Source organism: Pseudorca crassidens, chromosome 17 (genome assembly GCF_039906515.1).
Source record: "Pseudorca crassidens isolate mPseCra1 chromosome 17, mPseCra1.hap1, whole genome shotgun sequence".
In the NCBI taxonomy this organism is placed as follows: Eukaryota; Metazoa; Chordata; class Mammalia; order Artiodactyla; family Delphinidae; genus Pseudorca; species Pseudorca crassidens.
This window is the reverse complement of record NC_090312.1, coordinates 47,395,618-47,408,414: the sequence shown is the minus strand read 5'-3', so window position 1 is coordinate 47,408,414 and position 12,797 is coordinate 47,395,618. Positions and strand designations below refer to the sequence as shown.

The 12,797-nt window shown below is 37.2% G+C and overlaps 1 protein-coding gene and 1 long non-coding RNA gene across 7 annotated transcripts in view; one reads left to right on the top strand and one right to left on the bottom strand.

Annotated features, from left to right (window-relative positions):
* LOC137210184 (receptor-interacting serine/threonine-protein kinase 2) overlaps positions 1 to 4,719 on the top strand; it is a 39,967-nt gene extending 35,248 nt beyond the window's left edge. For 3 of the 6 annotated variants that reach the window (XR_010936314.1, XR_010936312.1, XR_010936313.1), the window contains one exon: positions 4,105 to 4,719. The gene's annotated coding sequence lies outside the window, so the exon portion shown is untranslated. The remainder of the gene's footprint in view (positions 1 to 4,104) is intronic. The other 3 variants (XR_010936311.1, XR_010936310.1, XR_010936309.1) reach the window with 2 other exon arrangements.
* The window catches only part of LOC137210188 (uncharacterized), a 104,000-nt gene that overhangs the window by 24,245 nt on the left and 66,958 nt on the right, over positions 1 to 12,797 (bottom strand). The gene's annotated exons all lie outside the window — the stretch shown is intronic.

Here is a 12,797-nt window from a genome sequence, read left to right as displayed (position 1 = left end):
AGCAAGTAGACAAAGAAGAACCCAATAAATAAATAAATGAATAGGAAATGAAGGAAGCGATAGCAGAGACCATGAAAACTAAAAGCTGGTTCTTTGAGAAGAAAAACAAAATTGATAAATCATTAGCCAGACTCATCAAGAAAAAAAGGGAGAAGACTCAGATCAATAGAGTTAGAAATGAAAAAGGAGAAGTGACAACAGACACTGCAGAAATACAAATAATCGTGAGAGATTACTACAGGCAACTACCTGCCAATAAAATGGGCAGCCTGGAAGAAATGGACAAATTCTTAGAAAAGCACAACCTTCTGAGACTAAGCCAGGAAGAAATAGAAAATATAAACAGAGCAATCACAAGCACTAAAATTGAGACTGTGATTAAAAATCTTCCAACATACAAAAGCCCAGGACCAGATGGATTCACAGGCAAATTCTATCAAAGATTTACAGAAGAGCTAGCACGTATCCTTTTCACATATCTCTTCCAAAATATAGCAGAGGGAGGAACAGTCCCAAACTCATTCTACAAGGCCAGCATCAGCCTGATACCAAAACCAGACAAACATGTCACATCAGAAGAAAACTACAGGCCAATATAACTGATGAACATAGATGCAAAAATCCTCAACCTAATACTAGCAAACAGAATCCAACAGCACATTACAGGAATCATAAACCATGATCAAGTGGGGTTTATCCCAGAAAAGCAAGGAATCTTCAATATATGCAAATCAATCTGTGTCATACAGCATTACAGTTAACAAACTGAAGGATAAAAACAATATGATGATATCAATCGATGCAGAAAAAGCTTTCAACAAAAGTTGACACCCATTTATGATAAAAACCCTCCAGAATGTATGCATAGAGGGAATCCACCTTAATGTAATAAAGGCCAGATATGACAAACCCACAGCCAGATCGTTCTCACTGGTGAAAAACTGAAACCGTTTCCTATAAGATCAGGAGCAAAACGAGTGGCCCACTCTCAACACTATTATTCCACATAGCTTTGGAAGTTTTTGCCACAGCAATCAGAGAAGAAAAAGAGATAAAAGGAATCCAAATCAGAAAAGAAGAAGTAAAGCTGTCACTGTTTGCAGATGACATGATACTATACATAGAGAATCCTAAAGATGTTACCAGAAAACTACTAGAGCTTATCACTGAATTTGATAAAGTAGCAGGATACAAAATTAATGCACAGAAATCTCTTGCATTCCTATTCACTAATGATGAAAAATCTCAAAGAGGAATTAATGAAACACTCCCTTTTACCATTGCAACAACAACAACAACAAAATACCTAGGAATAAACCTAGCTAGGGAGACAAAAGACCTGCATGCAGAAAACTATAATACACTGATGAAAGAAATTAAAGATACAGACAGATGCAGAGATATACCATGTTCTTGGATTGGAGGAATGAACATGGTGAAAATGACTCTACTACCCAAAGCAATCTACCAATTCAGTGCAATCCCTATCAAACTACCAATGGCATTTTTCACAGAAACAGAACAAAAGAATTCACAATTTGTATGGAAACACTAAAGACCCCGAACAGCCAAAGCAATCTTGAGAAAGAAAAATGGAGCTGGAGGAATCAGACTCCCTGACTTCAGACTATATTACAAAGCTACAGTAATCAAGACAGTATGATACTGGCACAAAAACAGAAAGATAGATCAATGGAACAGGATAGAAAGCCCAGAGATAAACCCACACACATATGGTCACCTTATCTTTGATTAAGGAGGCAAGAATATATAATGGAGAAAAGACAGCTTCTTCAGTAAGTGGTGCTGGGAAAACTGAACAACTACATGTAAAAGAATGAAATTAGAACACTTCCTAACACCATACATAAATATAAACTCAAAACGGAATAAAGATGTAAATGTAAGGCCAGACACTAAAAAACTCTTAGAGGAAAACATAGGCAGAACACGCTATGACATAAATCACAGCAAGATCCTTTTTGACCCACGTCCTAGAGTAATGGAAATAAAAACAAAAATAAACGGAACCTAATGAAACTTGAAAGGTTTAGCACAGCAAATAAAACCATAAACAAGACAAAAAGGCAACCCTTAGAATGGGAAAAAATATTTGCAAATGAAGCAACTGACAAAGGGTTAATCTCCAAAATATACACGCAGCTCATGCAGCTCAATATCAAAAAAACAAACAACCCAATCCAAAAATAGTCAGAAGACCTAAATAGACATTTCTCCAAAGAAGATATACAGATTGCCAACAAACACATGAAAGGATGCTCAACATCACTAATCATTAGAGACATGCAAATCAAAACTATAATGAGGTATCACCTCACACCAATCAGAATGGCCATCATCAAAAAATCTACAAACCGTAACTGCTGGAGAGGGTGAGGAGAAATGGGAACCCTCTTGCACTGTTGGTGGAAATGTATATTCATACAGCCACGATGGACAATAGTATGGAGGTTCCTTTAAAAACTAAAAATAGAACTACCATATGACCCAGCAATCCCACTACTGGTTCTAAGCACTGAGAAAACCATAATTCAAGAAGAGTCATGTACCACAATGTTTATTGCATCACTATATACAATAGCCAGGACATGGAAGCAATCTAAGTGTCCATCAACAGTTGAATGGATAAAGAAGATGTGGCACATATATACAATGGAATATTACTCAGCCATAAAAAGAAACGAAATTGAGTTATTTGCAGTGTGGTGGGTGGACCTAGAGACTGTCATACAGAGTGAAGTAAATCAGAAAGTGAAAAACAAATACCGTATGCTAACACATATATATAAAATCAAAAAAAAAAAGGGAGGGTTCTAAAAAACCTAGGGGAAGACAGGAATAAAGAGACAGATGTAGAGAATGGACTTGAGAACACAGGAGGGTGAAGGGTAAGCTGGGACAAAGTGAGAAAGTGGCATAGACTTATATATACTCACAAATGTAAAATAAATAGGTAGTGAGAAGCAGCCACATGGCAGAGGGAGATCAGCTCGGTGCTTTGTGTCCACCTAGAGGGGTGGGTTAGGGAGAGTGGGAAGGAGACGCAAGTGGGAGGAGAAATCCGGATAATTGTATATATAGATATTCACTTTGTTATACAGCAGAAACTAACACACCATTGTAAAACAATTATACTCCAATAAAGATGTTAAAAAGAAAAAAACATATCCTATGATAAACCATAATGGAAAAGAATATTTAAAAAAGAGAATATATATATATATATATGTATGACTGAGTCACTTTGCTGTACAGCAGAAATGAACACAACATTGTAAGTCAACTATACTTCAATTTAAAAAAATTAAGGTTAAAAAAAATAAATATATGCCCATTTGGGGATGGATCTTTTCTTAATATTATCATCCTTATAACACATCATACTGCAACCTGATTTTTGCGCTTAATAGTACATAATGTGCAGCCTTCCAGATCACATATAAGCTTAATTCATTCATTGTAATTGCCACATAATATTATCAGGGATGCTTTTTTCATTTTCTTAACTCTTTCATACCAATAATATACAGTGTGAGTTCTTTTTTTGTTTAGTGTGTTATGTCACTAATGTGAAAACTTACAAGTAATAATAGCCCTTTTCTGAAAATGTTTATTAGCAGTGTCAGCAAAAAGTGTGATACAAGATAAATTTGAAAGTACAAGTTTTCAAGTTGGGATATACAGTATGACCCACAGTTTGAAAAAAGAAAAAAATGAGTAAAATGACTAGATGGCATTGAGACAATTAAATATTTTATTAAAATAAGTATTTTAATCTCCATTTTGGAGCTGGACCTGTGGTGCCTCATTACTGTGTCTTTGAGAAATATGGAAATTACTAGGGAAAGTTGGAAACTAAGCTTGTGAGTTATATTTTATTATATCTTATTTTTTAAGGTGTTTGGATAAAGATTTAATTTGGGAAATGGGAGGAAAAATCTTTTGGAGGCTTTACCCGTTTCTGTATACAATTTTGTAAGAATTTTGAATCTTGATGGTTTCAAATAGACTTTTATCATTTGATGATGTGGTATCTGGATTGATAAAGTGAACTTTGCCCTTTTTATTTCATTTTCTGTGTAGATCTAAAAACTCAAGATTTCCCATCAGTCTGTATGCTTATGGCTCTGTGCATACCAGCCACTTTCTTCCATAACTTAGGGAGGCACAGATGCAGTCATCCGTCATTGCAGCTCTGCAAATTTTTCTGCACAAATAACAATGTACAATGATGAAGATGATGACAAGGATCAAGATGAATCTACGATGAGCTCTCAGCCATTAGTAGAATTGTTACAGTCTCAGCAACCAATGTTCATTATACCAGTAATCGATACAGTGATGTTTAGGGGAAGGTGCCACAAGGTATTCTGAGTATGACCTGTCAGTATAGAACAGGGCCTGGCGTAGACAGTTTCTAACTATCTCTTTAATGAATTGTTCATTGGAATGAAAGCTGGAGAAGGGAGGAGGAAGATGTTTCCTTGAAATCACATTTCCCAGGATGTAATGTGAATACAGCTGGTAGTAGATGGGATTGTTTCAGATAGTATCCAGACAAACAGCACTAAATTAACATTTGAGTCACAAAGGAAGTTCTTTGTAATTCTTTATTGAGTCATCTAGTTAAGTAAAGCAGAATGTTACAGTTGTGCTATCATCCTTTATTGTTAAGAAAAAGACTAGGCTTCAGGAAAAATAGTAGGAATTTTTATAATTTTTAAAATAATATTTCATTTGAAAATTACATATAACAAGTGGCACTGGTTTTCTACTTATAATATATAAAATTTTCATTTTATAATATTCAAATAAAAAGACAATATGAAGTACTAAATTATAGGTGGTATACATGAATGTGAACAATAGAATTAATAAGAAAATGACTAAGATTCAATCACTCTAAGAAGGGGCCTAAACTTTTATAATAATCTACTTTTTAACTAGATAGTAACAGGTAATGCTAATGCATTCTTTGCACTGTATGTTAAGGCAGTGCTACCCAGATGAGTAGTCCACAGAGCAGCTGCATTAGCATCACCTGGAGCTTGTTAGAAATGCAAACTCATGACCCCTACCAGACCTTTTGAATCAATCTCTGGTGGTGAGTTCAGGAATCTGTTTTAACAAACTCTCCAGACCATTATGCATGCTATAGTTTGTTTTAAGAAACACATAGAGGAGGGGATCAAGATGGCAGAGTAGAGTGATATGGAACTTGCCTCCTTCCACAAATACATTAAAAATACATCTACATGTGGAACAATTCTCACAGAATAACTACTGAAAGCTTGCAGAAAATCTCATACAACCTAAGCTACAAGTAAGACTGCCACATAACCAGGCAGAATGAAGGAAAACGGGAGAGGAAGAGGAATCAGGATGAGACCTGGGAGGGAACTGTGAAAGAAGAAAGATTCCCTCACCCTGGGAACTTCCTTCACTGGCTGGGAAGTCTGGTAGGACAGATAGGGAGCTTCAGAAGCTCAGGAGGAGAGTGCAGAAGCTGGCTTACAGCCCCGCAAGATAAAGAGAGACCAGCACAGACAGTCCATGACACATTGCCACACTTCCCTGCCTCAGAGGCACGCCTGCTGACGTGCACAGCTACTCAGTGCTGATATTCAGGCTTCAGACAGACCCAGGGAGGGTACTCAGTTTGGCTGCACAGAAACAGCCTAAGGGCCTGGAGTGTGGCCCAGCTGCAACCTGGGTTGTGCACAGAACAGAGCATAGGTCTGCTATAGGAGCCCCGTTGTCAACACAGGAAGGGAGGGGTGGGGCGTGGGTTCACCATAGCAGCCTCATTAGCTTGCTCACAGTGAAGCAGGGTGCCAGTCACAGCAGGTTTTGCCAACTTTGTGGGTGTGAACACATGGAGGCAGGCTGAAATCTGAGCTGATTACTGGCACTCCCACAGTGGGCACAGGGACCTGCTTCTGCAGGTTTTCATGCCAGTGGCTCTGAGTGCACATGCCTGCCTAAAGAACCTCCAAGCCAATTACTGACACTCCCCCAGTGGAGGTGGCCATGGACGACAGTGCCAGTAATGGTGATCTTTGTTGGCATGCACACCAGGTGGCAGGTGGCATCACAGTGTCACACTTACTAGCAAACAGCTCCTGGAGAGAACACACAGCAGCTCCTTTCCCAGAGGGAGCCCTCCAGTCCTGTCTACATCACACCATAGCCTAGAACTGTATCTGGAGGCTTCTACTCCAACAACTGGGGAGCAGACACTGCCCCCAACAGGTTTGTGACAACCACAAAGAAAAGAGGAGGCCCTGCGCAACATCCGTTGCAGGCACTGGTCACCATGACACCAGTCACACCCTCTATCAAGGGGACAAGGGCCAGCACACCCTGAGGAAAGATGTGGCAAGCATCCATACTAAAAACAGCCCTCACACCAAAATATTGGACCCATACAGTCTACAGATGTTGCTCCCACATAAAAACAGCCCTTCAAGACCACAGTAGATAACTGTTTCTCTTAAATTCATAGAGTCAGAGCAATATAAGTAAAATGAAAAAGCAGAGGAACTACACCCAATTAAAGGAAGAAGAGAAATACTCTGAAAGAACAGTGAAACAGACCTCTCCAGTCTACCAGATCCCAAGTTCAAATAGGAGGTAATAAAAATGCTGAAGGAATTAAGAAAGACTATCAATAGAAATGCAGATCACTGTAACAAGGAATTAGAAACTTTAAAGAGGAGTTAATCAAAATTAAACAACTAAATTGCTGAGATGAAAACTGAGCTGAAGGCAATAAACAGCAAATTAAATAATGCAGAAGAATGAGTAAGTGATCTGGAAGATAGGATAAGGGAAATCACCCAATCAGAACAGCAGGCAGAAAGACATTTTAAAAATGAAAGCAACATATGAGATCTATGGGATAAGTAAAGCATGTCAATCTATACATAATAGGAATCCCAGAAGGAGAAGAGAGAGAAAAGGGGATCGAAACTGTATTTGAAGAAATTATGGCTGAAAACTTCTCAAACCTAAAAAAGGAAATAGATATTCAGATACAGAAAACACAGAGCATCCCAAACAAGATGAACCCAAACAGACCTACTCTAAGACATATCATAATTAAAATGTCAAAAGTTAAAGATGAAAAAGAGGATTCTGAAGGCAGCAAGGGAAAAACAAAGAGTCAGTTACAAGGAAGCCCCCATAAGGTTATCAGCTGATTTCTCTACAGAAACTTGGTGGGCCAGAAGGAAGTGGCAAAATATATTCAAAGTCTTGAAAGGGAAAAATCTGCAACCTAGAATACCAGCAAGCTCTATCCAGCAAGATTATCATTTAGGATAGAAGGAGACATAAAGAATTTCTCAGAGAGGCAAAAACTCAAAAAATAAAGCAATACTATACCTACCCTAAAGGAAATATTGAATGGTCTTCTCTAAATAGAAAAAAGCAAGAATCTATAGGAAAGGGGAAAATCTCAACAATTCATCAAAAAATAAAATACCTAAGAATAAACCTAACCAAGGAGGTGAAAGGCTTATACACTGAGAACTACAAAACATTGATAAAGGAAATTAAAGATGATTCAAGCAAATGGAAAGATATACCATGTTCTTGGATTGGAAGAATTAATATAGTTTAAATGGCCATACTACCCAAAGCAATATACAGATTTAATGTGATCCCTATCAAATTACCCATGATATTTTTCACAGAACTAGAACAAATTATACTAGAACTTATATGGAACCACAAAAAACCCAGAATTGCAAAAGTAATTTTGAGGAAAAAGAACAAAGCTGAAAGCATAACCTTTCCACACATCAAACAATACTACAAAACTACAGTAATCAAAACAGCATGGTGTTGGCACAAAAACAGACATATGTGTCAATGGAACAGAATAGAGAGCCCAGAATAAACACACATGCCTACAGTCAGTTAATATTTGACAAAGGAGGCAAGAATACACAATGAAGAAAAGACAGTCTCTGCAGCAAGTAGTGTTGGGAAAGCTGGACAGCCACATGCAAATCAATGAAGTAAGAGCACTCCCTCAAACCATATAGAAAAATAAACTCAAAATGGCTTAAAGACTAAAATATAAGACATGACACTGTAAAACTACTAGAAGAGAACATAGGCAAAACATTCTCTGACATAAATTGTAGCAATATTTTCTTAGGTCAGTCTCCCAAAGCAAAAGAAATAAAAACAAAAAGAAACAAATGGGACCTAATCAAACTTACAAGCTTTTGCACAGCAAAGGAAACCACAAACAAAACGAAGAGAAAGCCTATGGGTTGGGAGAAAATATTTGCAAATTGTGTGACCGACAAGGGCTTAATTTCCAATATATGCAAACAGCTCATACGACTCAATAAAAAAAACAAACAACCCAATCAAAACAGGGGCAGAAGTCCTAAATAGACATTTCGCCAAAGAAGATGTACAGAGGTCCATCAGGCACATGAAAAGAAGCACAACATCACTAATTACTAAAGAAATGCAAATCAAGACTACAATGAGGTACCACCTCACACAGGTCAGAATGGTCATCATCAAAAAGTCTACAAATAATAAATGCTGGAAGGGATGTGGAAAAAAAGAGAACCCTCCTACACTGTTGATGGGAATGTAAATTGGTGTAGCCACTATGGAAAACAGTATGGAGGTTCCTTAAAAAACTAAAAATAGAGTTACATATGATCCAGCAATCCCACTCCTGGGCATATATCTGGAAAAGACAAGAACTCTAAATCAAAAAGATACATGCACCCCAATGTTCATAGCAGCACTATTTACAATAGCCAAGACATGGAAACAACATAAGTGTCCATCAACAGATGAGTGGATAAAGAAGATGTGGCATATATATGGTGAAATATTACTTATTAAAAAAATGAAATAATGCCATTTGCAGCAACATGGATGGACCTAGAGATTATCATACTAAGTGAAGTAAATCAGACAGAAGAAGATAAATAATAGTATATGATATCACTTATAAGTGGAATCTAAAAAATAGTGCAAATGAACTTATTTACAAAACAGAAACAGACTCACAGGCATAGAAAACAAATTTATGGTTACCAAAGGGGAAGCGGAGGAGAGATAAATTAGGAGTATGGGATTAACAGACACACAATACCATATATAAAATAAACAACAAGGATTTACTGTATAGCACAGGGAACTATATTCAATATCTTGTAATAACCTATAATGGAAAATAATCAAAAACGTATATATATATATATATATATATATCTATCTGAATCACTTTGCTGTAAACCTGAAAGTAACACAATATTGTAGATCAACTATATTTCAATAAAAAGAAATTTTTAAAAAGAAACAGGATAGAGTTGTGCATAAACTAATTTCTCTTTGGATCACAGATCTGTTTTCCTTATGTCTGATTGCCACACTTGTCTTCAGAATGTAATCTCAGAACTGAGGTTTAACTTAAAATTTTTACTTTCTTTTTCATCCAACTTGAATTCCTAAAACAATTTTAGTTATATTTTACATTTTGAAAAGATCACTTCACGTTAAACATGATAATCAGATCAGTGGATTAGAATCTACAACTCAGCCCTTTAAGGAAGAACTTCAGAAGGGACAAACGAATTATGACAGCAGAAAAGCAGAGCTGATGTGGGACAACACAAAATGCAAGACAAATTATGCTGAAAGTTATACTAAAGAAATTGGCATAATTATGAAAGATTAGGGTGTTGAATCAGCAGTACCAAGCAGTAAGAGGTGGTTTATATTTCCCTCCTTTGTCATTAATCCTCTGCCCACCCTCAGCCTCCTCAGTCAAATACTTAATTTCCTAATTTATGAAGAAAAATTAGGACCAATTGGGAGAACAGGAGAATCAGAAAACTTCCATGTTTATCCATTCTCACAAGCAACTCATTAGTTTCAGAAATGTGTTTCTTCTCTAAAATTGCACTTCCCATCTTTCATAGAGCCTACTTCCCACACTACCTCCTGCCATTTCTGTCACTCTCCACTGGACCTTTTTTTTTTTCCCAAAACCCGGATTTTCCTTAAAAATAAAATTCCTTTATTTGATCTGTTCTTCCCTTCTAATCCTTTTCCTGAAAAATTATTCTACAGTGCCTCTACTCTTGTTACCAATTTTGTCCTTAATCATTTTAAGTTTGGTGTCAGAATTAACGATTTTCTAAGGTTGAAAGGAAAAATTATGCCTCAGATATTCCTCAAATTCCTCTACAGTGAAGATGTTAAGTACACATGTATCATGAATAAAAACTTTCATTGATGATGGGGGACCTTATTACCTATCGAGGCAATGTATTTCATCTCCAGACCATTCTATCAGATAGTTCTTTCCTATATGAAATAAAATTGTTGTTAAGGCAGGACAAGAAAATTTTGACATAAAATTCTCTCTCTGCCTTTTTTAAGCCACTACTCCCTCCTCTGCAGTGTGCATTGTACATCTGCATTATACATTAACTAGATCTCCTTAGAAGACACAGGAATGCCTGCTTGCCAAAAACAAGCAATATCTTCCTGGGGCCAGCAAGGTAACTCCTTAGAAGATAACGTTCCTTTCTCAATCCTGTAAGGGGTCATGATGATCCACTATTTGCCTTGTTGGCCTATGTAAACTGTCAGTATGTTACTTTGTTGTCTCAAAAGCTTATATAACTGTGCTTTCACCTCTAATGGACAGAACAATCCTCAGAGCTTTCTGAAAGACTGTCTCCCAGGTTATAATCTTCAGCTTGACTAGAATAAAGTTATCCATTTCTTTCTTAGATTGACTGTTGATTAATTTTTTTTCGATGACACCAACACTTACACTGATTTTAAAAATCTATTTCCCTGTTGTATGTATCTATTGGTCCAAACCTTGGAACAGTATTGTTAAAAAGAAAACCACAGGCCCAAAATGGAGTCACTTGACCCAGGCTCACATCAACAAACTGGGGTTTAATACCTAAACTAATTGCAGTTTCAGCCTTCTCTAGGAATGTAATCTTAACTGGTCAATATGGAATTATCTGGTCAGCACCAGTGAGGTAATCTGCCACATAGACCCTTTTTGTTCCCAAAAGGAAAATGACCTCACCCAAAACAATCCTTTTGTTTGTTTGTTTATGACTTCTTTGTCCTATCTTTAAAAACCTTTCCCTTTCTGTAGCCCTTTGGAGCCCCTCTCTAGTCACTAGATGAGATGCTGCCTGACTTATGAATCATTTAATAAAACCAATTAGATCTTTAAAATTTACTCAGTTGAATTTTGTTATTTAAGATTATGGAATAAATCTAATCTCTCTTCCATATGACAGCCCTTTATATGTTTCCAAGCAACTTCTGTTCCTGATGACTTTTTTTTTTTCCTGCTTCAACATAATCCCTCTTTCCTTCAATGGCTATTTAAGAAGAGGCATGATCTCTATTCCTCTTAAAGTATGGTACCCATAACTGCACACAGTGCTCCTAATCTAGTTAGGTCTTACCGGAACGGTTGGGATATCTCTTCCCTTATAGCTAATATACTAAAAACCTATTTTTAGCAGTCACATTTCATTGCTGAATTGATATCTAACTATTACCTAAAAATCCTTTGTCTTTTTATATCTATGCTATTTTGCCTTATTTCTACTTGGGTTTTTAGGCCCATATATAACAATTTGCCTTTATCTCTCTTAAATTAATTTTTCTAACTTCATCCCTAGTTCCAGTCATTCAATATAGTTTTGGTTCCTAAATCTGGAATCTCCCAGCTTTTCATCCACAAATTTCACAAAGTTGCTCTTGGTAATTTTATCCATCAACTTTTCATTTTACTAACTAAAATGTTGAGTGATTCTGGGCCAAAGTCTGGAAAATGCCACAGGCTTCCTCCCATTAACTTGACAAAGCTCAATTAATCATCACTATTTAGGTACACCCATTCATATAGTCACTAATGAACATAATTGAAATATTTTTAGTGTTTACATATTATTTATCATAAAGAATATGAAATCTACAAGTTTAATCAAAATAATTTCTATGTCCAGGTTAGTTTTTAAAAAGTATTGGCTTGCTTTTTCAATCTAAAATGTGTATTTAGGGACTTCCCTAGTGGTGCAGTGGTTAAGAATCCACCTGCCAATGGAGGGGACACGGGTTCAAGCCCTGGTCCAGGAAGATCCCACATGCCACAGAGCAACTAAGCCCATGCGCCACAACTACTGAGCCTGCGCTCTAGAGCCCGCAAGCCACAACTACTGAGCCTGTGTGCCACTGAGGCAAGAGACAGATGGGCTCCAGGCTAGGCATTTACAACTGGCCTCCTGTTCACACCTCCTGGGGTGAGAAGAAGATGAGCTCCAGGCTGGACATTCATTACCAGCTCCCTGTTTACATTTCCTGAAGAAAGAGACAAACGGGCTCCAGACTACATATTTATGACCAGACTCCTGTCTATATTTCGAGATCTGCACTTCGATATAAGAAACAACAACAGGAATAGGGTAAATAACCGGACATTGGACACTTTTATGGCAGGGACAGAGAGGGGGTAAACGCTGTTCAAAGATCAAGAGGTCATACATTTCCCATCCTTGGGCAAGGGAAACATTGCACATATGCAGGAAAGTTCCTTGGGGGCCAAAAAGGAGGGGGCACCACCCCATAATATGTGATGCTAAGGCCATCCCATACGCCTCTGGGTTGTAATCCATCTTGGAAAAATGTTGCGCATACATGTTGGGGAGGGTCCTAAGGTAGGTCAGGTGTGGAAAAAGAAACCAGATAATTGG